This window comes from Pararge aegeria, chromosome 7 (genome assembly GCF_905163445.1).
Source record: "Pararge aegeria chromosome 7, ilParAegt1.1, whole genome shotgun sequence".
Taxonomy (NCBI): Eukaryota; Metazoa; Arthropoda; class Insecta; order Lepidoptera; family Nymphalidae; genus Pararge; species Pararge aegeria.
In genome coordinates, this window is record NC_053186.1 from 13,761,414 (window position 1) to 13,788,479 (window position 27,066).

At 34.9% G+C, this 27,066-nt stretch overlaps 1 protein-coding gene across 2 annotated transcripts in view; it reads right to left on the minus strand.

Annotated features, from left to right (window-relative positions):
- LOC120625178 (transcription factor SOX-5) overlaps positions 1-27,066 on the minus strand; it is a 272,598-nt gene that overhangs the window by 128,714 nt on the left and 116,818 nt on the right. Inside the window, exon 1 of one of the 2 annotated variants that reach the window (XM_039892157.1) lies at positions 23,945-24,244. The exons of the other annotated variant lie outside the window; for it this stretch is intronic. The gene's annotated coding sequence lies outside the window, so the exon portion shown is untranslated. Of the gene's footprint in view, positions 1-23,944; positions 24,245-27,066 lie in introns of those variants that run through there. 2 annotated transcript variants of the gene reach the window in all.

Sequence of the window (27,066 nt, forward strand, 5' to 3'; positions counted from 1 at the left end):
CAAAGAGAACAATTGAGGAAAGTGCACCCGTACAATATTACAAATGAAGCAAGAAAACGCCAAAGAGCCAAATTGAAGACGGAGCATTATTTATTTTTATGATGTCTTATTACCGAGTGATTTACTGATGACAGTTCATTTTACTTTTTTATTGCCGAGTAAATCTTTTAACAATATTTGTGGAGTAGAGAATACCGTTTATGCGCGTTTGAGGTTAGTGGAGTGACAAGCTTTGTTTGCTTTTGCATTTTTATTTTTGGAAAGTACCTATTCTTTAGATTCCGACAAAAGAGTGGCATTATCTTAACATTCTGCTTACTTTGGCCTTGTTAAGGCAAAACATAAATAAAATTATATATTAATTTTAATCAAATTGTGACCGTCACAACATACTGAAAAATACCAATCTTATGTATTATAAATCTTCTATGAAGTAATATTATATGCTTCGTCTATGCAGCTGGATTGTGGAATTGAGAAAACACAAAAACATACATAACGACAGTCTCAAATGGACATCAGAATAATATACTCACTTTAAGAATGCTAGGCCGACGATAAGATGTACGATCAGTATTTTATGAACAACATTTTTGTTACGAAACGTTATAAAACATCAAAAAAATACTTTCAAGATGAGAACAATAATTCTCGAACCGCAGAAAATTTTATATTGCTCGAAACATTGAATTACAGTTATAAAGATACATAGTCAAGGGACAAAAAGTGTTAGTAATGAGATCATATTATATAGATACCCACAATTGGCGTCGGTGCTTTATGCTTATTTACGCTTATTTTTTACCTTTATGCTTATTTTTTCCGCGGGTTATTAAATGTGATATAGAAAATCGAATATATCATATATCATATCATCGTATGAAACAAAAGTAGTAGAGTACCTACAAACAGACTGACCTGACGATTCAAAAGTGCTTATAAACTAGAAATAAAAGGATTTTAAGTCTTATGAATTAAATTGTTGAAAAGAACTAAAATTTTAACATATTTTGCAATTATAGAATAAAAGTTCCTAGGGGATACTTAAAAGGAGACTGGAGACAAGAGGACCAAGTAGTTAATTTAAATAAATTTAATGCCAAGTTTGACGAAGCGTAAAGTGCTCTATTTATATATATTTTTTCAATTATTGATAGCAGTCTAGTTTAAGCGACCCTCAAATATTTCTATTTAATGAATATCGTGGTTAGTGTATCGTGGATTTTCATATCAATGATTTAAACATAGCCAAATGTACCGCAAGAATTACAATACAAATAGACTCGAGCTGTTGGCAAGCTCTTCAGAGGAAACAAAGCAAATGACAAACGAAATTATTGCGTACACGCAGCTCCGTGACAATATCATACATTGTGTTACTATCATAACGTGCGTCGTGGGTGTATATTGTTGATTGCATAATGGGATGAGAACATGTGCTGATCTTTTGGTGACTAAAAGATACGACAAATTCAACAAATGATTTCGTATTTAAAAATTTCAGATATCCTAAAGAAGATATCACGCCCAGAAGAGAAAAAGGCGGATACAATTTTATGTCCTAATCAAAAGTAAGTAGAGTAAGATTGTGTTCACCACGATACTCTTACCCATTTTGGTAAATGAAATTTACATTTTATCTTTCTCTGATATGATTGCAATGAAGAATTTTGTATTTACTTTTTTCCATCCGTTTATATACCTATCTCGAATATTATAACTGACACCGCATAATATTAATTGACTGAAAGTCGGAAAAACTTAATTAAGTTTACCAATTTCTATCTCTATCCCTTGTAAGTAGTGTTGCCCAAATTCAGTCTTGGTCTTGCAGTCTTGGTCTTGTTCTTGCGTTTTTGCAAGACCAAGACCAAGAACAAGGCCGCGTATTTTTAGCAAGACCAAGACCAAGACTGACCGTGCAAGACTTGAGCAAGAACAAGACATAGCCTGCAAGACTCTTGCGTCTTGCAGCTAGGACTTAGCGCTATTTCACGGAGTAGTTAGGTGTAACAGTTCGGTGTATAGGTAGGTAGGTACGCTTAGGAATTCTATGAGACGCAAAAAACTACAAAGAATATGAAAAACTGGACCTATGCGCATTACGACTAATACCATAAACATAGCGAATAAAAAAATATCTATTAAAATCAAACTGAGTGCATGCATAGTTATGTTTTAACCATCGGCACTTTGATAATGCGGCATCAAAGGTTTTGTACTTACTTCTCAAAGAAATTTGCCGCTTTTCGGAAGTACATGGTTATGATACACCCGCCGGCGGCTTCTTTTGAAATCTAAAACAATCGTTGCCGCCGCGCCGAAATCATAACATTTGACACTATTCATGCAAAATAATTTCGAATTTTAAGAGTACCTACAGGTGTTCCAAAGAATAAATAAGTTTCAGAGTGCTTAGAATGAAAATGAATACATTATACTGATCACGCAAGTAGTATTATGATTAGGATAAAATGGTGAGGATAGGTAGTAGATGTCATAATAATTCATTCTAGTAAGTAATTATAATATTGATTACTTATATGGTTTTAAACTAATTACTTAGGTACTATTATTGTACATTTAGTCATTATATTTCTTAAGTTTTTACAAGTTGTTTTAGCAAATGTAAGCTTATAAATCATAAATGTTTATTAAGAAAAAGTTACTTCCATGGAAAACGACATATAGGTCAGTTGATTTTTCGAATTTCTTATCAAATCTTCAGTTATTTATTAATCTGCTTGATCTTTACTATGGCTATGTTAATTCAAGCTCACAATGTTCCAATTCTAATACGTTTTTCTAAGATTTAAAGTAAACTTTAATAAATAGTAATAGACTAATAGGTAATTGCAAGACTTGCAAGACTCTTGCTGCAAGACCAAGACCAAGACCAAGACTGGGAGCGCAAGACCAAGACCAAGACCAAGACCAGGTGTATTGGCGCAAGACCAAGACCAAGACTGGCTAAGTCTCGTCTTGTTCTTGCATTTGGGCAACACTACTTGTAAGAATCATAGCTAGGGCTATTGTTCCTTTGCATAGTAAGACTTCCTTCTTCTAAGCCAGGGTGCGTTTGACAGCCATTGGTTTTAAGTTAACGAGTGTATCACTAGTTTTAAAATAATGTATAAAAAATATGTAAAAAAGATTCAACATTCGGTTCTAAAAGGCTTATTCGATTAAACAGTTAAACAGTTCTGTGTTTAAATTATAAGGCTTATGATGAATTGCGATCCGTGTTAATATATTAGAGAACTAACTGTGTCAAATGTTTTTTTAGATCATAAATCTAAATCTGCATAGGTCACACTTTTAAAACGTGTCTGGCGAATTTTATTAGAAATTAAAATCCATATTAAAACACAAAGTAAATGAAACAACATCCGTTTCCTATTGCAGTGAAAAATTGTCTGTTATCTTGAATAACAGAGGAATCCGTTCTGTTTATAAAGTGTTTGCAATAAATGTGAGCAGAGATTTGATAACTATTATTGTAATATATTTTATTAAGCTCACCAAGGCTTCACTATGTTAGAAGATAAAATGAGCCCTAGCCCAAAAACGCTAATTTATCTACCGAAACTATATTCAGAAGGAAGATATTTCATAGTTTTATTTCATAATCGACAGATTTGATTGATATTAATCACCCATTTTGAAGTCGACAATGAATACCAGCCTTTGATACTAAGCATTTTTTGTGACATTAAATATCTCGTTTACAACAACGACTGCCAAACAGGCTATACTCAAATAAATCATCTGTCACTAGTTTTTTTTTTTTACTCTATTTAAAGTGTTAGCATCCTCTAAATAGAGGGTGAATACCACAAAAGCAAAAAAAATATATCATATATTCTTACATGCAAGTTTCGCTGCGTGATCTTTTAGGTAGCAGATTCTCATGCATCATCATCATCAACCCATATCGGCCCGCTGCAGACAGTGGCGTGCACAGGGTTTTCGACCAGGGTATGCATAAAGCACGTGGATGGTATTAAATGAAAAAAATGCCCTCCAATACTACTTATATAAAATAATTTGGGTATGCAGTGTTTTTGTGCATGTATGAAGTGCACTGACACGGGTTAAAATACGGCCTAAACCCTCCCGAGCGAGGGTTTAGGCCGTATTCAACCTCGCTTTCCAGGTGCAGATAAATTGACAAGTGAATACAAAGCGGTGATACACTACTTTGTCATGAAGAAAAACGTCATGAGGGAACCGGCACGCCTGAAAATTTTGTGAAGCTAGTAATCCGTACTTGGCCAGCTTGATGGATTATGACACCAAAATGAGATTAGACCCGTGCTCTGTAAGGCCGGTAAGGGGTTGATAATAATTATGATACATTCAAGTTCAAGTAAGTTGAAACAAAGCGAGTCGGATGTACAACTCATTACATCGAATTAATCAGAAACAATAGGCACAGTAACTGGAATTGATAGTAAAACAAATAAGCCACTGTGTGAATTTATTAAAACAAAGTTTACGAACAATACAGAAAAAATAATACGGTAGCGACACAAAAGATAACCTTTCACAATTGTTTATTTACAGAAATAGGGAAATGGTTGTCTTTGATAACACCCAGACACGTTTTCGTGTGGGGATGTATCTATATTCCTTTTCTTTGCTGTCCATCAGGCTTTATAGTCAGATTATTCACGAATCATCACATAATCTCAAAAAGCACCGAACAGAATTTATGCAGTTTCTTACAGTTTCGTCAGGTGCTCATCAGAAAGTTTACTTAATAAATGTTGATTCTATTTACCAAATTACTCAAAACTCGATATTAATTTGTGTTACGCTTGCCCACTAGTGTTTCTCGTGTCTCACCGACGGTCTATTAATATAGTAGGCAATTAAAACAATGGTTGTAACGTAGTGGTACCATCCTTACAAATATCAGGCAGATCAGCTTTATGCAAGAAAAAATATAATCTCAACTTTGGTGCTCCACCTAGAGTAATGATTAGTATGGAGTAATAATGAAGGAACTTGATAATCTGTACAAGATAACACTGTAGTCCTCCTTGCTCGTAATGTATCAACTAACTACTCTTCTTCTCACCGCAAAAATCTGGAATATACTTCCGGCTTTTTTACTCCCCACCATCTATTATATAGTACCAACCAATAAAGAATGAATAAAAAAAACCTAAAAGCAAGCACGTTTCACTGTAGTTAGCTTAGTCACTTACCTTCGGGTATGATTGCAGTTAAGGGCTATTTTATATTAAAAATTACATTTATTTTTTATGCCAAGAAATAGTGAATAGGTGACTATGAAAAATTAAATATTGAGCTAGCTGACTCTAAGAATGGTTAATATTAGTTAGCTAATGATGCAAACAGATAATTTCATGGATAGCATATTACACAAATTAGGTTATGTAGCAACAGATTCTAAACTTAGAAATTATCTTAATAAAATTATATTTGTATGATTTATCTCCGTAACCCAAATTCCCAGACACAATTCAATTGATAATACAACTGAATTGGAAACAATAAAACGATTCAGGCATAAAAAAAATATTTTATCTTTGGGTCAGCGATCGACTAACGTCTGACCTACATCATAGTTGTTTTAATCAAAACATTTAAATAATTGATGCTAATAAGAAAGACAGTTACAAAATGCACTCCATCTTAATTGTTAAATTAATGTTTTTTTTGGGATTTCCTTATGAAGTGTTGTGATCTATTCTTACAGGAAGTTTTCTTTTGACTTATCAGACTTTGAAAATGAATCTTTTTTGAAATTATAAGAAACATAATTTATATTATATTATAATTAGAAAACTCAGGAAACATCTTGTTAAACTACTTATAATATCATTGGACATTATTCTGCCAAGAAGTACCTATTAGACATTTATCATCTTAACAAGTAGTATAATTTCCCAAAATATGTAGCGATCACAAATAGGCGAGTTCTTATAAGAACTGCTGTATAACAATACCATTGTGAGTAAGATGTAGCATTAGCCTCTTTGTCCACATCCGAGCACGTGTGTTTCGACTACTGAGGAATTCCTACCTTTTGTGCCCTATTATTTGCATACCAACTGGTCCGTCCGTACCGTCTATACGATATTAATCAAAGGTTTTATTAGTGAACATCAAAGAATAAACACAATGCTAAGATCTCTTATAAGGTACCCTCAATACCTTTGTTACTTTTGTCAGAGGTTGATTTATGAGCGGCCACTGTTGTTAGACCACTCCGTATTGTGTTGTCAGTTTTTGTTTGGACCTTGCCGACATTGTGCTACCCCTTTGCCTCGTCCAGCTTCGATGCCTTTATTCACGCTGATCTCACTTTGATGCTTCTAAACTCGCGTTCAATGCTCTAAGCGGCTGTGTGTGTCAGATTGTACAAAGCTGATTTTGCATTAACTAAAATGTGTTTTCAATAAACCGATATATATTATGTAGAGTTTACTTCTCGAATTTTCGGAGAAATTTGAATATATTTGATAATATCCTGGGTACCTACTGCCATAGTGTCATGTTATGAGCTCGATGACGTGACGTAAGGAAAACTGGCAGTGAGAGTGACATAAAGTTCCTTTCATATTTTCCAGTTAAAAATTCTATTGCCATAATATTTGTAGATAAGATACTACTGCAATATGAAAATGATGCTACTTCAAGCAAGATTTTTAAAGTTTTCTTACAAAAGTTTTAGCGATTTTACTCTAATGAGAATACCCTCAAAATTCAAATAATGATTACTTTCTTACTAGAATATAAAAAGATCGAGTTATCTTACAATTAGAGGAAGGATTATATTTGGAAATTTTGCTTTGAATCAGCTGAGTTGCTTCGGAAATACGAACACCAAAAGGTTTTAAGTTGCCGTGAGATTCAAAGCAACAATGGCGCGATTATTATTATCGCAATATCGTATTGGAACGGAGTAATCAGAATACCTTACCGGTAAATCAAATTCTCAATTCGGCAATGGGATTTTTTTACCACGCCTCGCAACCCTTTGTTGTCGCAATCAAGTCCTTGACCGCTTCACATTGTCCGACACAAAGGAGCGGCTGCGATTGAGCCTCGTCTGTAATATTCATGCTCTGTTCCTCACATTCACGACTCCGTACATCCACTCTCTTCCGAATCATTACGTTCTTACCACCTTTGTCTGCATCCCCTTTTATTACACTACAAAACATGTATACATCTTCTTCAATACACAAAGTATTGTGAACTCCTGCCTCTTGATTGGCTCTTAATGTTTTTTCATCTGTGTTTTGAAATTTGTAATATTTGCGTCATCAATACTAATGATTGCAACCGGCAGCACAATACTCATTGTTGTGTAAGCTTATTTATCAGTTTTTTATTCGGAATCTACATCGTCATTATATTTAGTTGGTCTCCCGTTTCTTAACAACAATAAAATAATAATGTTTGTCAAATAAATTGCACGTTGAGCTTGAACACTTGTTAATAAAATATATGCCTAATAAACACGTTGTTAAGATGAACACTTTGAATAGACGACGGAGATAAATAAGTGTTTTGTTTGTAACGATTGTGACCGTAAAACAGATGATCAAGTTAAATAAGTTAGCAAAAAAGTAAAACTTGTATTACATTTGTTAAATAGACGGTAACAAAGTGCATAATAATTTAAGATGCATAAAAGTGCTACGCCATTTACAGTAACGCTGTAAATTATTTTAGCTTCAAAGATTGTTTCTTAATAGAAGCCCCTATAAGAAAGAAAGAAGATTATCGTAAGGCGCCAGTGTTCGGACATATCGAAATAAAAGCTATAAAAGTTTCATTATAATCTGAAGATAGCAGAACAGTCGTGTGATTGAAGACTACGCATGAAGTGCGCATGTCGGACTTTCAAGGTTAGGGAGACTGTACACGCGCCAACTTGAATAAGGAATGTCGGTATCATAATTTATAATGTTAATCTTAGAATCTCTATCTTTAGGCATGGTATTGTTCCACTTGTCAATATATTTTTTATGATTAAAAATTGATGTCCCTGATGATGCAGAGAAACGCCTTAGATTATTACGAACTATTATCTGTTTATACAATTTTAATGTAAAATGAAGCTTTGAAAGGTAGTCTGAAACTACAATGTAATTAAAGGTGATCACCACAAAAATAATAAAAACTATGTATGAATAAGTGTACGATTTTGCAACAAAACTAATCTATGCAAACTTTAGTCTCTAAAATCATACGTAGTTGCCGCTTATCATTCATACGTGTACCCGTAACCCTTTGTGTCTGGTTAGCATCTTATTCTTCATTCATTAGATTCTGTTCTGCATATAAAACGTTCCCTGAAACTATCCATGTTTCAGATATTATTACAGCTACTGTGTCTACTATCTGTATACTGTAATTCAATCTCTCAGTGAACGTAGCGGTGTATCAAAATGCTGCAGCGATTTATAGTTGAGAATGGTCCATTATATTCTAAATCTGAACACAATCCAGTCATAAAATATTGCTCTAACAATAAAACAGAAGTGGATCTCGATTCTCAGTTGGCTGGCGAAAGTGCCTGTATTCTTAGAAGGGAGGATGAAGTTTTTATTACGTTTGCTGTTTAATTTCAGTGCTGGGTGAGATAGTTTTGGGCTCGTGAAAATTATTTAACTGACCAAATCCTTAAGACAATTTTTAGATTCTTCTGACCGGTTGATTTCTGTTGGTGCCCTTTAAGAAATATGATTTTGTTTTAAAGTTTCGTTACGTTTCCTAGAAATTTAAATGTAGTTTTAACACGAAACATGGGATATACTTTAAGTAAGGTTATGTTTTCTGGTATTAACAGACTAATCTAAAACAAAGTTATTATGTTAAAAAAATGTTCTTTTGTTTTATACTTAATGTCAGATGGGATATATTAAAGTCAATTACCCATCAAATTACTAACGTCAGATAACCGCTTGTACAGCATATCTTCGATCATTGATAGTAAAATTCGGTAATCACTAGTTCACAATAGGTACAAGTAAAGAGTAAGGAATCACAGGACACCTTAGAATTAAGGAAGGAAAGTATGAGAACAATAAGCTTTGTCTTCCAAAGTAAATTTTGAAAAAAAATAAATTTCTTGTACAGCACTATTTCAAATTGCTATAAGGTAATCTAATTGACTCGTGTATACGTTTCCCTTTTTTAATTTGTTCCCATCATCTCTAGAATTCCACACGTTCGGAAGTGTGAAGCTTCGTTTTAAAAATATGTGAAGAAAACTAATCCCACATAAAAAGCTCACATCACGGCATCTAATTGAAACAAAACCAAAATGATTCGTTATCTGCGAGAATACGTTATCTCTCGACGAACAATGTGTCCGTACAAAATTACCTCTTATTATTGTTGTTTTATGAAATATCGCCTACATCTCAGATCTTTTTCTTTTGAGCCGACACCGGTAGCATTTATCATGTTCTCGCGTTATTGTTCCAAGATTTGTACCGATGGCAAAAAAGTATAAAACATTTGCAATTAAAAAAAAATCACCTTCTTTATTTAATGATATATTTGTCTACTTATTATTTAGCATTAAGTTTATAATGTTATTGGTTCGTAGTCAACTTTCACCAACTATAAGATAGTTGAAACATACCTACTCAAGTAAAGTTTAATAGACTTTAGATATATTTGTTTTGCAAGTATAGGAAAAAGGCAGGCCTTTCAAAAATTTATTTTCTTCTTTAAATTATTAAACAGGCATCCTTTGCGTATTCGTATTTTCTTTTTCTCGTTTCTCTCTTCTTTTCGAGTTATTTATCCCATATTTACTTCGCAAATTGTTAAATCTACATATTCTATTTTTACACTTAGTCCAATATTGCTATTATAATTCCTGCAAAAAAAATGAGGTGTATTCTGCTACGGACGGTACCTAGTGAGCAAAGATGCGCATTACTCATCGGATTTGGTCTTGTTTCATGGGAAAAGCTCGTTTGTGTGGATTAAGAGATTCAAATCGTGCTCAGCGCCCTTTGTTAACGATTTCATCAAATTTGTGTTAGCTTGTGACTCTATTATTATCATCTGCTAAGGTTTAATTGCTACATACATTAAAAAATACAATCAAAAGGTCAAAATAGTTATATAAAGATAAATAATCAATTAAATTAATTAACGAGATATATGATGATTCAATATAACTGATTCGGATATTGAAATTAGACAAAATATTATAAAAATAAGTAAATATTGCTAAAAATAATTTTGTAAAATAAAAACAATTCTTAATAATAAAGATAAGAAAAATGTGCATTACCTCAACCAAATAACCTACGTTATGTTATAATATTGCTAAATGAGTTAACAGCGATAAACAATTATACCAGCACATAAATAAGCATAACAGTGTTAAACACTAACGCACTATTAACAAGAAACTAATTATACGCATGCAATAACAACAATCAGTCGAGCTATAATACTAAAATCTCGCGTTTAACGCCCCTGAATGAGAGTTATAATATTCGCATCTAAACCCAAAATAAACCAAAAGCCGAACGGAAACGGCCGATATATTATTAGATACGACAATTCTATTATTTTTATTCGTAACACATCTCGCGAGAGATTCAATCATAAATCTGGTTATGATTCCTAGAACGCAGCAATATTATATTTAAACCCAATTTGGAAATAATAATTCAGAAAAATATTCGATGTTAGAAATGTTTTAAACAATATATCTATGAGAAAATGATAACAAAAAAATATGATAATTGAAGTAGTTAAGTGATTATAACCTAGTAACTACTAGTATCCATATTTGGAGGAAACCGGAAAATCTTTGCCGATACGTTGTTTGCATCAAAAATTCCATATATATTATACATTAGAGTACATGTTTATGACTTAATCATCAAGATTTCAGAAATACAATACCTTAGGGGTTTCTATGAACTGTCCAAAATAAAAAGGAAACAAAGTAATTCCACTAAACGTCTTCATGTCAAAGGAAATACTCGTTTAGCATCCGAAATCATCGTTTTGGTTCATTCACGCATTGTCTGTAATGTCATTTATTAGCAACGTAACACGTGTTCGAATCTATATCTCAGCGGTAGACCGATGTCGCCATTATGACCGGGAACATCTCTCACCCGCGCCGCAACGCATTATTTATCAAGAACACCATTCTGTTCATTGTTTCATAATAAAACATTAATTTTGTCAACGGCCTCCATGGCTGAACGCGATACTCCAATATTAGAACTTCCGCTGACATTACAACAAGAAAACGCCACTCGCCTTCCGATAAATCTAATTCTTTATCTCCATCCGCGACAACGCAGACGACTCAAGAATTTATAGAGAAAATAAATTGACATTCGCAAATGACATCCTCGCGATCGGCTGTTATTCCAACAACCGTTTTGAACACATGCAAATCTTGTACAATCTTCAATAAAAACAAAAGGCCCTTTTGCGTCGATGAGTCGGGGCAAAAAGTAAAAACCACGTGCATCGAGAATGGCAGCAAAAAGATCAACAATATGCCTAATCTACAATCCATGTCACAGGCTAAAGGTTACGGAAGGCTGCACAAAAAATCGTCTCAAAACGAGATGTGTTCCTGTGAAATCGACCGTAATTCCCAGTGCACTCATTCAACTCTGCATGCTAATGACTAAGATTTAAAGTCTAAATTAATGTGTTGAGTGGTCCTGTATTTAAAAGCGGCATTGTTCGTACCTTAGGGAGTAGTGACAACAGATTTTTGTCTTTTTTTTTTCATTTCATTTCACATATGGCATCGCAATCCTGGACGATATGTGACACATGTGTCGGTTTTAGGTTACTTCACAATAATGACTGCCTCTTCAAAGTTTCTCATATCTTAGCGTCCATTATATTTCGTGTTTTGTGCGATTCCAAAATATAAAACAAGTGGCAGTGTCGTTCTTTTTCTTTGATGTCTCATCGTAAGTACTTTAGCGGAACTCGATATCACATTAAGTTCTTCGTGATGCCATTCGGTTATCAACAGGTGACATTAAATCGGCTGTTTACTTCCCGCTTAATTATTGAGCACCAGGTAATTCACCGAAATAAACTCTGATATGTAACAGACCAAAGCATTATGGTTTGGCTTTTTATGGCCAAGACAAAAGCAATAAATCGTGCACCCGCTGCAACTGAATAAGTAATTCTAAACCGAAAAGCTACTGAAACTTATCTGACCAATAAATTCAGCTCGGCCATAAATAGAACTATAAAAATTATTTTACGATACACGAGTGAGATACATTAAGACAATGTTACGCGCACATTTCACAATGGGCACATTATGGTTTAATTGATTCGACCACAATGCTCTTTATGTGGGCAACCGTTGCCACAAAGATATTATTGTCTATGGCCGGGCAGACGTCTGGTAACACTTGACCAGAGACAAAATGGCTTTGTGATGTTTGCCCGAAAGGCGCCATCCGTAATTCAATATGGATTCTAATTAATGCAGTTTGATTTTGGAATACATTCGGTCTCATCTGTTTTCAAATAAACATCTTGAATTTGTATTTTCAGTAAAAAGTCCTGATCAGATAAGTAACAAAAATAAAAAGTTAAACTTTGTTAGTTAGTTAATTTTAAATATTGTTTACTTACTTAGTCAGGAAGTTAAAATGTAAATTGTAGGTGTTTTCTCCCTGAATGGTTAAGCGTTATTGGGTTTGACCTGTGGACCCTGACGTAACTAAGCCAACTCAAAGTTAACTTAAGCGTCAGTTCTAGGCGCTTGAGACGTTCTCGTTAGTCGTTGCGTACAAAAAACTGTCGTCAGTAAATTTATAAGCGTAGACCGTAATCAGGGTAGGCATTAGAAAAAGGCAAAATAAACGTATCCAATAAATTCTAATATTATGAATAAGTATGTATGTATTTGTTGTTGGTTTGTTACCTTGTTTTTGTATTAATAAATAACTGACCTAGGAGTTGGCCCATCTGATGGCAAGCAAAGCGGAAATTTTCAAGTCATGCAGTTAAGGAATACGTCCTGCATCGTGCCGCCGTGGGCCATCAATTTGAGGCGTAGGTGTTAAGCCTCACGTGCTTGTGATTAAACCAGCAACCATGCCCTTCTGATCGGCACAAGAAATTACAATACCAGCAGTATTGTAATTTCTTAGAGGCAGTAATAAGCGGTAAAGGCGGCGGTAGGTACTTCCCCGGGCGAACTCAGACACTAAAAACTCTACTACTACTACGCTAGACTCCGAATCGATCTTGATGAAATATGGCACACATGTAGCTTGCATCCTGGAAATGTACATAAGATAATATTACGCAGGTATCCAATAGAAGCGATAGCATGATTGCTGAACTTATGCTGGTGAAATTTTGCATAAAAATAGTTTGAACTCTGCAGGCAATCGTAGACAATACATTTAATCCCGGTTCCTGCAGTAACCCCAAATACTTGCGGAAGAAGTCGCGGGTAGTAAGAAATACATAAAATACATTAGGTTGTGCTTTTAAGCATGTTTTCATTTAAAGTGCAACCTCGGCTAAAAAAAATAGGTACATATAGATAAGTTCTATACCCATAGCAAAATCATTATTTTTGCGGACACTTATGAAGAATTTAGTCCTTTTGTTTAGAATTTCGGGTAAAATTTAATAGCTGAACAATAATCTTCTACACGAAACTAAATTGTTATCCCCAAAAAAAGAGGGCCATCCTGCTCAACAGGGGAAAGAAGAAAAATATGGCACCACATCAGATCTGAGAGTTTAAGATTTGGATTCAACATTTTTTACGCAATTAAATCTTTCATACAAAAACAACTGAACCGCCTACCGTAACTAAACAAAGCTCAATCTGCTGATTTGCGGTCAATTATAGATGTAAAAGACAGTTAAAAAGTAAACATGTTCGAATAGCGACGTCTGTTTGTTTGTTCACGGAAAAATGGCGGCCGGAACTAAATCGATTGACATATTGATCGCGTATTGTTTTGGGATTGATTTACGATCAGTTAATTATAAATTCGTCGAGGGTGGTGCGGCTTAGTCTCGATAATTTCTGTTACGTTCTGCGTCCCTAGTGTATTTTCCATGTTACCGAACGTAAAGCAGGAGTAACGTTATTGACCTTTCAAAGTGCGGAGTTACAGATCACTATACTTTATCTATGGCATAAGAGGAAAAAGGTGACTAACTGCCTGACTTACTGACTGACTGAAAAATTATATTTTTATTTTTAATTTATTTTATTTCTTACAATCAATCAGTTTGTATGGACATTTCACATTCCTCTTAATGTTATACAATTTAAAGGGGTAGGTGAATAAATACACTGCCAGCAGGTCAAGACTGCACCATACAATGCAGTCCTAACCCCAGTTACCGTGCAGCAATCAATATTAGTCAGTTTTCGGAAAATACTTTTTGAAAACATTCTTTATAGTTTTCGGTGATCGACTCCATAAGTGGTAAAGGCAGGCTATTTATTAGTCTTGGTACAAGATTACGCAGTAACTGAATATCTACAGCTCTAACCTACCTGACGGATTTGGCTGACGTTTGGCTTACAGATAGTATAACGAATATTATCTCACCTGGCTGGTCTAAGATGGTGGAGGCTTAACTGTTTGGGGTAAGTATATCGCTACCTATACCTTACGGTCGTCAAACCAACTTCTTTCATCTTGCTAATACCAGGGCCCCAGAATTTATAGAAGCATATCTATTGAAACGATAGATAAAATAAAAGCAAACACATTGTTCTACGCATCCTGCATCCTGTGAACGGGATATATTTTTAGTACAGTGTTCGGTATAAAGTCGTAAAAGTCTATTATAAATATGATACGATAGTTATTTTTATGAATGCGTTTACAATAATAATCAAACGCGTTTGTTGTGGACTTCCGTAGAGGAATACAGCTGGTGGGAATTAGTTTATTACTTATGTAGGAAGGTTCCTAGATTACTGTAGTCTCATCATTATCGACCTTTTCAATATCCAGCTTTACACATACCATTGAGCTTTTAGAGCAAGATTTAACAGCTACAACTTCATAAAAAAAATATCCACCGATTATATACCTACACCAGGAATAGAATTTACTTGTCGACCAGCGAAATAACGGCAAGCACCATTGTAGGTAGTAAAATTATAACACCGGTCATTAGCATGCACTTCATGTATGCTTAAAAACACTATCTAACCTATATTCCCTTTATTAAAGAATAATTCTTCATTTTTTGTTATCTGCCTTCCTAGTATTTACTCTCATCGAAAACCTAACGCACGCCTAGCAAAATTTTAGCTAAAACCAGGAACCGAACGTCGTGATTCGTATAAAGGTAAATCCTATTATTACGCAATAATTCAAGGATAATTTGAATCGAGGCTGGTTCATACGTGCCCAGTGCCCGCGCGACTGGATCGGGAAAATAAAGAGTTTCCTGTACGATTGTCAAACCAAATGGTAAAGGAAACGGCCATTATGACACCTATACAATGAGCATGCACGTGTTACGATACGTGTTGTTCTGTGTGAAGGGGGTCTTGTATTAAGACGTTACGACTATAAAGGTGCATGTGAACTGTACAATTTTCGAAGTGAAACTTCTTAGGCTGCGATTCGAGTGTTTCGTTACATGAAGGAGAAGGTCGATATAGCATGTGAAATAAAAATCATGTAATAAAAACGGCGTATGCGCTTGTCAGTTGCCACACAGAAGTGGGATGTGATAATTTGAATTACAGGAAATTTATGCAGTTTTACTGTTGTGACGACGGTACTACCTAAAATCTTTCAGCGTCCTAGCAGAATGATTTTTGGTCTAAACCAAGACCATCATTGTTTAAAAGGATTGCGATCACAAGTTTTGACACTTGATTCATTAATAGTTTTAATGAAGTCTAACTTGGTTGAACTTTCTCAAATTAAACGTAAATTGAGAAAATTTAACACACGAAGTACAAGGCTATACAATTTTTCTCTAATTCCAATGGGATCTCCACATCAGCTTCTGACTTAGTGACACTGGGACAACCTCCAATCAGGATAGTTAAAGAATAAATAAAAATTTATTGCTTCAGCTTGAAATAACAGGAAATCAGACATTCAAGAAAGACAAGAGTTTCCGAAATACAAAACCCTCGGACTACTGATGAATTCTGAAGTGCTTTAGTGCTGGAGTGGACAAGCATCGGAAAACGTAACGGCCTCCTCGATAGGTCGAACAACAACGAGCTCGCAACGCGTAAATTTTCTATGTGTTCTTCGAAGGACCTATGGGCAAGAGTGCGGCATGAACTTTCGTAGTCACCGCACTTCGGTCAGGTGTTGATAAATACTTGTGTATGGCGTGTTTCATAATCATAGGCCGCTAAACCGACTGAGCTCTACAATGGCTCAGTCAGACATACGAAGTGGTCAAACCAACACCCCTCTTTTGCATCCAGGGCTAAAAACAAATCCATTATTCATATTCGATCCGACTTTCTTTTCTATTCTCTATTATACAAAGAGGCTTCCTCAACATACACTTGGCTGGCCCTACAATGATTGTGTTGTAATTGCACCATAAAACACGTGCTAAACCCGAGGGTCGCGCAAACAATGGAGGGTTAAAAACGCAATACACCTACGGGACCCTTTGTACTTTTGGTTGTGAGTGTAACCCAAAGTATAAGATTCAGCGTTGCTATGTTATTTTTAACTACTAGAAGGTACCGGTGACTAAAGCCGCGTGTAATTGTTCCATACTTTATGCAGAGAAAACATCAGAAAATATAGTAATCCTAACTTATATTACATAGCGTGACTATGTTATTTTTTAACAACTAGCAGATCGGTTTCTTAAGCCGCGTAATTGTTTTCCAGACATGCAATGGGAAAACATTGAAAAATAATCCTAATCTCAACTTATTTTTAAATGCAAATTTGTTCGTTTGGTCGTTACATTATCACGGTTCCGCAAGTAAACGATCACAACGAGCCGCGTTTATTTCGGACTGTGTCGGTAAATCTGGTTTTTTATGATCGTTTGTTTCTAATTTGAAGAAACTTCAAATTAGAAACAAACGATCATAAAAAATTATCTCTTCAAATCAAAAATAAAAGTTATTTGTAGTACCACCATGCCTATTTTTGCTGCTAAGCAGCATTGTTGCAATACTGTGTTCTGGTCTGAAGGGCGCAGTTGCCAATGTTATTATAGGCACATTAGGATACCACCGTAGTTTGATGGACGCACTGTTGCACGTTGCAGAACGTGTTCCTTGCAAGCCCTGCGAATTGTTTCTCTGTTTATAGTCGATGATTTTCCAGCATCAGTTGGGCCATCTGCTTGGCAACTATTTCTATAAAAAACGGAAACATTTTCCATTTTATATAGAATGTCATAGCTCCAAGGCTCGTTATTGGTCGCACTCAGGATGCAAACATTTGCTTTCGCATAACTCTGGCCCCAAGCATGGTCACGCCCCCTTATCTTAATATGTAGGTCACTGTTGTCACAAACTAATTAAAAATGCACGAGCTTACTCATTTTGAGCCCAAGCTGAACTTTTTCAAAAATCGCTTACCGTTTGTTACTTGTACCACGCAATTGAACATTACTCTGCTCACTAAGCGAAAGAAGCGGAAGGCAGTTGTCTCCAAGATCGACAAATAATAAAGGATTCAAGTCGAAGGGTTCCCTATTGTTGTTGGGTGGGGGTTTATTTAGTATGAAAATCGGTGTAAAGTTTTTTAAAGGGGTGTGAAATCAAATTAAGGGAATGCGCAGCACGACATTAATTGGCCAATCAAGCCTTATTCTGACAAGTGGTGAAACGGAATTTTAACATTGGTTCGACTTTTTGTTGTTGTAAAATACTTTACTTCTCTCTCTTGAGATGACCGGGTTTGATCAAAATTCAAAATTCATTTATTTCAAGTAGGCCTAATATAAGCACTTTTGAAACGTCAAGTCTGTCTGTTTGTGTATTCTACCACCGGTTCGGAAGGCAGATTCTACCGAGAAGAAGCCGGCAAGAAACTCAGCAGTTGCTCTTTTCCAACATCAACAATTTACATTTTGCATTTTAACATTCATTTTTCTATCTTGTGAGAGCTGAAAGCGGAGCCCGATGCTTCCAAGCAACCATGTCATTATTCCCATCACCATTTATATTACTTGATTCAAGAGTAAAGGAAAAATTGCAAGGAAAACCTACATGCCCGAGAATTCTAAATACCTGATCTTTTCAAAGACGTGCGAAGTCTACCGATCAACACTATGCTGTGGTGGAGCCTGAGGCGTGAACTTCATACCTGCACAAAAGCACTGCCTACCCTAAAACTTTTATATTACCTACTAGTATAGGAGGACAATTTTTCCATTTTATGCCATCTTTCTGCTATATGTCGATCTGAATCTACAAAAATAAGGTTGTAATTATTAATGAAGCGGTACCCCGTGGGTAGCACTTCGACTCGAATTTTGGGGGGCCGAGTTCGCATCCCACCACGCACTTTTAACTTTAAGTTATATGCGTTTTTAACTAATTTAAAATTATATTTTAATCGTGCCTGAAGTATGATGTATGATGAAAGCATGTATGAGTTATCCATAATGTTCTCAAGGGTGTGTGGAGTCCACCAATCCGCACTGGGCCAGTGGTGGACTAAGGCTTTAAACCCTTCTCATTGTGGGAGAAGACCCGTTCCCAGTAGTAGGCCAGAAATGGGTTGATATGATGATGATGATTATTATTTTTTACACTTATCGAGCATTATATCTCATTGTGTCATTTAGATCAATGATTATTCAATGGTTTTTAACACAAACGTCGCTTATTTTACATTGACAGCCCATTGGCGCAGTGGGTAGCGACAATGCTTTCTGGGTCTAACTGGAAAAATGTTTGTGTTATGAACATGAATGTTTTTCAGTGTCCGGGTGTTTATATATTGTTATAAATATTTATGTATATAATTAATTTAAATATTGATCAGTCATCTTAGTACCCATAACACGAGCTACGCTTACTTTGGGGCTAGGTGGCGATGTGTGTATTGTCTTAGTATATTAATTTATATTTATTTATTTATGTAAATAGAATACTTTTCTTACTACATATAACATTCAGCACGCAGTGGGGTAAGCGCAAAGACATTCTGGAGAAAATACACGAACTCAATACAAGGTAAAATTGTTTCCATCACCAACACGTTATTCACAATAGGATGAACAAAGATGCGTCGTGTTCAGACGTGTTGGGAATTAATAAAAAAAATCGAGGGCAAAACGACGGGGTGGTGACAACGCTGCTAGCTAGCGTGAATTACATGTCACAATGGTAACGTGTTACGCGATCGACCTACTTAATTCAGTCGGCTAAACAAGCAGCCATTTTCCTTGCAAAGAGTGAAAAATTCATACAAATAAATATACAGCGTAAAATGCTCGATATATTTTTAGTTTTTTATTAAATTTGCACAATTATACATTAAGTATTGAGATATTGTTTTTTATATAAAAAAAAAACTACAGTCACCCAGTATGAATGTCTGAAATCATATCGATTAATAAGTGGGATTCGTATCTTTCAAAAGAAAAATAATTATCTATTTTGAATCAGCGATAAACCAAACTTAAACAAGTAATTTACGCGGATAAATTTTACAGCAACGAAAATCTGTAGATCTTCAAAGTGTATTTCTAAGTATCACTCGCAAACACAGTCGTGGTGCGTATTTCAGGTAGGCAACTAATAAAATCATCATTATGATGTTCACTGCCAACTTTATAGTACTACATTTCAATAAATAAACTCGGCAAAATCAAACGTATCGAATAGGCAGGGCAATAATCCTATATACAAACTTCGCATATTGCGCTTGCCATCATCATAAACCTACATTCGATGGAGACGAGTTCTTACTTCGCGGGATATTAGGCATAAAATAAATAAATAAATTAATATATTACGACAATACACACACCGCCATCTAGCCCCAAAGTAAGCGTAGCTTGTGTTATGGGTATATTTTTATGAATAACATACATAAATACTTATAATATACATATAAACACCCAGACACTGAAAAACATTCATGTTCATCACACGAACATTTTCCAGTTGTGGGAATCGAACCCACGGCCTTGGACTCAGATAGCAGGGTCGCTGCCCACTGCGCCAATCGGCCGTCTAACCATTGATTACTCATACAAAGCTAACATATCTTATCCTTACAAAAGATGAAATGTGCTAGAATGTTTCAAAAGTACGATGAGATAATTTCATACATGATAACAAGAATGTTGTAGTAGGTAGGTATGTTTAGTGTGTCTAATATTTTCTTATAAAGTAATGCACTTCGTCGGATCAATATTTTTTCGCTGAGTTTTTTTAAACTCAGCGAAATAAATATTGATTACTATTTGGATGACATCAACAATTTATGCCAGAGGACTTCAGTTAAGGAATGTGTGCCATCCGGCCAATATCAACATCTAGAAAGTGCTACGTTGAAGAGGAAAGCGTCCAATATAATAATTCTCAACTGACTCAATGCGTAGCAATGTTGGAATTTAAATAAAATGTAGCTATTAAGTAATATTTAAACAACCGTTAACAACTCCAGTTACCATTCATTTCAATAATATTGTTTACAAGCAACTAACTTCTTTTTAGGGCGCTGGATGTACCGACAAGCACTTAAACATTTTATTAGCGTTGAAATTTAAATGACGTAACTCCTTTAAATCTCCCTTAAGCGGTCGTCAACCTGAAATAAGCAGCATAACATACTTCATTAGCCCATGAATCGTAAACTCTTTTAAATCGCCATAACCGACCACAATGTTTGATTTAATCGTCGTGATCTTTAAGAACTAAACCACATCCTATAGATTTTTTAGAACTCCATAAATCGGTTATTAAAATCAACCACATCTTCATATGTTTACGTATCGTATCTTTGACGTTGCCTATTTAGTATTTCTGTTTGGTTGAATAGTTATAATTTTTTTTTTAATATCCATCGCATCCGGAACGTGCGCTAGGGTTTACATTTTATTGGATTTACGACTGTTTTCATTGCGGGCACTGTTTAATATAAATACGCTAGACGGTTTCCTGTTAGTTAATAAGAAAAATGATAAATTAAAAACAATTGGACATGTTGCACATCAAGTCTTATTGACGGGGGCCGGAATATTTTTGTGAAGAGATGAAAGTGTATATTCTAAACGAATTCGTTTGGAATATCATAATATGCAATTTGCAGTTTGCTTTGGCTACCCGATTACGAAGATAAAAATGTTATTTATTATATTGTTGGTGATAAAGAAACTTAAATTCTTCACTTAAACTAAAGCAAAATTAAAGGTTTCGTTGAATTGTTATAATATGTTATGTATTTAAGCACCACTTTATTCCCAGTAACTTTATCCTTTGTCTCACAAAATTGAATCTGAGGACAAATTAAAACAAAATTTAAAGCCTAATAAACTTCAAAAGTTTTTCCTGGTAGGTAGTGGACTGTATCTACCGAACAACGGTAGCAGATATTTCTTTACGGTTTATCATTTAGTGCTTTATTCTTGATATACCTACCTACTTGAATTAACAGGGAACTTCATGAAACAAACCATAGTCATGACAATATTAAAATTACAAATAAGAGTTTTTACCGATTTAATGAGTTTACCTAGAAGTACATAATATAAGAAGCTTAGTAGGTAAGTATTAAGTTACTCTTACGAAAATGTTTAAGTGCTTTCATGTTTGTATATACTCGTAGGTAGACACCAGTTGAGAGCAAAATGTGAAATTTATTCATCACGTTAATCACACTTCTAGATATACAGATAAAAAAAAGCCTGACAGTCAGTAACAAAATCGGTAATAATACCTAATAAATTGTAAGTATGCTAATTAGTAATTTATTTGGTTATCAAAACTTTTTAAAGTGTCAATAACCCGAAAGATATAATGTAAATCCATAAACGATGCACCGGAGTAGCTATTTAAAGATATTTGTCAGAATAGACAACTGGAAATAACGTGGTTTTATGGAGACATAAATAAAATTAGTAGTCATTAGTATTTAAATAATTGAAAGGGTTATCTTATGGTGTGCTTTTAAAAACAACGAATCAAGCAATTTGTCTTCTTATAAATAAGATAAGCTACAAGTAAACAGCGTCCAAGAGATGTGACACTAATTTTCTCACGCGTAAGAAATGTTTATTTGAAATCTAAGTAAGTACCTACAGCTTGTAAAAAAGTGCTTAATGAATTTTCATATTTAAAATATCGATGCAACAAGATAACCAAAATACCCACACACAGATCCTTTTAACCTTAATTTAGAACTACTTAAATATAAATTTTAAAACGCTGTAGGTAATCAATGTCAGCTGAATTCGACAATACCGTAATTTGCATTATTCTTAAAAACGAAAACGCCGCTGGCCGCAATTAACAATTGTCACCCATAAAATAAACTCGTTATTAACAAAATGATGTTTTTGGTGAACTGGGTTCCAAAGACGTTCGTTCGTTCGCATTTGTAAAGCGTGAAGGCGTTCACCATTCAGTTATATGCTAACCAGCTGCCAAAAAATGCTAATGAGAGGCTGACCCATTTAATTTTTCTATATTTCAATTTCTGAAGGCAAGTTACGCATTATTATTTTTTAAGGACATTTTGAATACAATAATTATGTGCCTATATTAAAAAAATAAAAGAACAGGCAGCCGACGAAAAAAGTTTGCATTTCTGTTTACTTTTTATGGTTAGTTGAATAGCACGCCTAGTCTATTGCAACTGAAGCTTCAGTTTTCCTTTAACGAGTACAAACCTCTTAATACTTAGCTAGACTTCGAGAGGTTAGACCGCTACCATCTTAGACTGCATCTCACCACCAGATGAAATTGCAGTGCAAGAGGCTACCATTTAGAAGAATAAAAAAAATATTTAACGATTTCTGTTAAGAACGCAAGGAAGCGCAATCTTTATGTTATTACTATCACTTCTGCGAAGTTTGATTAATGTGAAATGCTCTATTTAAAAAAAAATGCGTGGTAATGTGTGGAAGTGTACCTAGAAGAATACCTAGTATCAGTGTGAGAAAAGCATTTACAAATAATTTACTTGAAATTAGAACATTTTCTTGTATAAATTAAGATCATAAGTTCAATTTAAAATTTAATTCATTTCACATTAAATTTACCGTCAGAAGCAGAAAAGGGCAATGTTTCTGTATTAAGTCGTAAGAAGAAACCAGAAAACTTTTATCCGTCTGTATCTACTTAAATACTGGTACCCGTACCTACTCGTACCAGCTATATAACTACCTACGGTTAGGATTTTTCAGAAGAAAGTTATTAACAAAAAATATTTAACAGCAACTGTGTTTCATTTATAAGTTAAAACTCTTGAAAATTTCGATAGATAAAATGAAAATAAGACCTTATACCTAATGCGAGTAAATAATTCATGTTTCTTTAACCTCTTTAAATTATATGATAGCGGCATATTATATATTGATATCTGAAGTTTATTCCAGTATTATTAAGTACTAGTAGGTAGTATATACAAATTTACAAATATATATTTTCTGGAAACTAGAAATTTAATGTTAAAGTTATACCTAGCCGAACAGGAAATTACTATCAAATACCTAGGTGATCATAAAATTTTATCTACAATTTTTCACGCTTAAACCACTGTGCGTTATTTTTATACAATTGTCTTTTTTTATATCAAAATGCACATTTTTTTCTTTTTATAAAATATTAAGTAATTTTTATATTTTTTTTTATCAGCTGTTATACTAATTATGTATCAAAGTTACACTGATTCAAAACATCACTAACATACTTCGTAATCTAATAAAACCTATCTATACCATTACGTATTCTAAACACTCAAATAATATAATAATCTCTTACCTTCAACTGCGTTATCATTGTTCCTGTCGCCTTTAGAGACATCGGTGTGAACGAAACGATAGACGAAAGAGGAAATTCAAAGAAAAACAAAAATATATAACTCAAATAAAATAAACACGTAAAATCGTCCTATCACAACGATTCTTTGGCATTATAACACACCAGTCTTATAACTTAAATAACAGTCACAATAAAATAAAACACACACACAAAAAATTGTTTTAGTCCGAGACGGAATAGTTCGTAATGCTCGCGATCGTGTTCGATATTCAAACGCGAAGCCCAACACACGTCCGTCGATCGCGCGCCGTGGACACACAATGCTAGCAGATCGAAGCGCTTCGACAATACGCGCGCGCTACAAAAGAACGCCCCGAACCGCGCGCGCGCGACAAGGACGCACCGACCTAATGTCACTGCCCTATGAACAATGCCGTCCTTCCACAACGTTACACCCAAACTTATAATAAAAAACCAACTTCTAACCTTAAGGAAGTATCGGATTTAGTTTCTAGAATACACTAGATTAATAATTTGTATAGCTTCTATTTAGAAATGTTCAAAATCAATTGTCTATGCGGAATAACAGCGCGGTATCTATACAAAGGCGTGAGGCCGTCCCGTTCTCGCGGACGATACTGTGTGCGTATTGTGCCGCTGTCTCCGTCTCGCTCGCGCGTTCCGGTTTTAGAATAGACGATGTTCCGTCCCGCTCTAGGCTCCGCCCCGGAGCGTCTTTGCGCGATCTCAGTGCAGTGTGCGTGGAACGATGAAGTCCATTGTGGAACGGTTCGCACACAAAGCGGTCCAGGTGGGAGTACGATCTACGAGGGCGTTTAAAAAGTCGATACAATCGCTCCTTTACATTCTCACTGTGTTCGTGAAGAAAATTTTCTTTATTTCGATAGTCGGGTGCGACTGGGCGTGTATTGTGTCCGCGGGCGCGAGGCGTGGCGTGGAAAGTCTATTGTGCGCGAGGCGGCTCGATTGGCGCGGTCTATTGTCATCGCCACAACGGACTTTCCCATCGGCGATGTTTAGCTCGTGAAATACGATTCCGCGACGAGTATTTTTAACCACGGTCGCTCCTACACAAAACATTTGCGTATTATACCTACCTATGTAAAATCCTATAGTTCGTAAAAAATCCTATAGATACGCTCCTTTTCATGCACAACCTGTACATTTTATGAAGGGTCTGGTTTCTATTGTATTTATAGATACCTACGGATTTGAGGAAAATAACTATGGAACTCTTATCTTTTTATATTGCTTTGATAGGTACACGCTTCTGGGTGATCTCACCTGATAAGTACCACTTACGTACTTAAAGTATAAATAAATACATACTTATAAAATACAGATAAACACCGAAGAACAACATTTTCATCACACAAACATTTTCCAGTTGTGGGAATCGAGCCCACGGCCTTGGACCCAGAAAGCAGGGTCGCTGCTCACTGCGCCAATCGGCCGTCAAAAGTAAGAAGACATTACTAATTTCGAATAACGTAGTTGCCTACCTACTCAACAGTATTTACATCTTATCCTAGTACAGAAATATTGCTTCTGTCCGTAACAGGCCGTACCTAATAAGCCATAAATTATAAACATGCTTACACGATGCTTTTCTGAGAAGAGCTGACAACAAAAAGAGCGCGTAACGTTCACCAAAGAGAAATAAGTGAAAGACGCAGTAAACTGCATAGTTCCCATTATGAAATTAAATGAAAGAAAAAATCCTGTGCAATTTATTTATTATTTACTTTCCATGGTAACTAGAATAGGTAAAATAATTGATAATGTTTTCTATCTCACTCTGTCCGTTTACATTGTGTTTGTTTCTTTATCTAGATATTATTCGGTTTCCTTGGTAACTTAAATAGGAAAAAACAGATAAAATAGTATGTATATTTCTGCCTCATTCTTTGCCGGCTTCGTCGTACACATTTATGTATTTGTGTCTCTTACCTGTCGTTTTTTCCATTGCATCCGGTTTGAAATCACAACGATTCTAAAGAAGCTTCACTTCAAAAACACAACCACCCGACAAATTAAATGGACACCTCTACCTCAATACAACACCATGTAACAATAGAAATCCTCAAAAATATTTAATAGGTAGGCCTAAACTTTATCGACTTTGAACTTCACGGACCAAATTCGTTACGGCTTTTGGGCGTCTTGCGTCTAAACGCCGCAGAGGTAAAGCCAGTGGCGTGCACAAGATTATTGATCAGGGTAGGCACAAAGCTGGAAAATGGTATAAAATGGAAAAATCCTATTTCTATTCGAGTTATATATATAAAATACTAGCTTTTGACTTGGTAAATTTTTTAAAGCTTTGTTGTTAACCAAGCTTTAAAAAAATGTCTCGCTGCAAATAGAAAAATATGAACGTAAATTACTTAAAAAATCAGAAACGTTCATATACATTTTTATCCCCTATTAGATGCCTTTGGAGTTGGAATTTAAAAAATTTGTGAAACACGTTTTTCTTTATTTTTAATCGAAAACCTAAAATCAAAGTTTCATGGACGTAACTTGAAAAATAAATTGATAAATGAAGGATTTTATACAAACTTTCATCCCCCATTTAACCGTCTTAGGGTTGGAATTTTCGAAAATCCTTTCTTAGCGGATGCCTACGTTGTAATAACTATATGTGTGCAAAATTTCAGCCCGATGCGACAAGTGGTTAGAGCTGTGTGTTGATAGATCAGTCAGTCAGTCAGTCACCTTTGCCTTTTAGAGATTAGGGGTAGGCAGTACATTTGTACTTATACGAAATGCACGCCACTGGGTATCAGATATGTCATCAGATAATGGTGCTAATTTTGTTCGACCAAAATGAGTAAACTAAATTACAGTGCGATAATTATAAAAACGGATATCTTTTTCACAAAGACAGACTAAGAAGACATGGTTTAAATACTATAACTACCTATATTACTTTTGAATTTTCAATTTATCTCGGTGTAAATTTTTGTGTTCAAAAGAATTTTAAAATACAAAGTAATTTCGAAAGTGGATACACTAGGACACCAACCAAAAAATGGCAAAATCCTACCCCGTTGCGAGTTATAGGTATGATAATGTTAGGGAAAGCAGCGCTTTTGTGC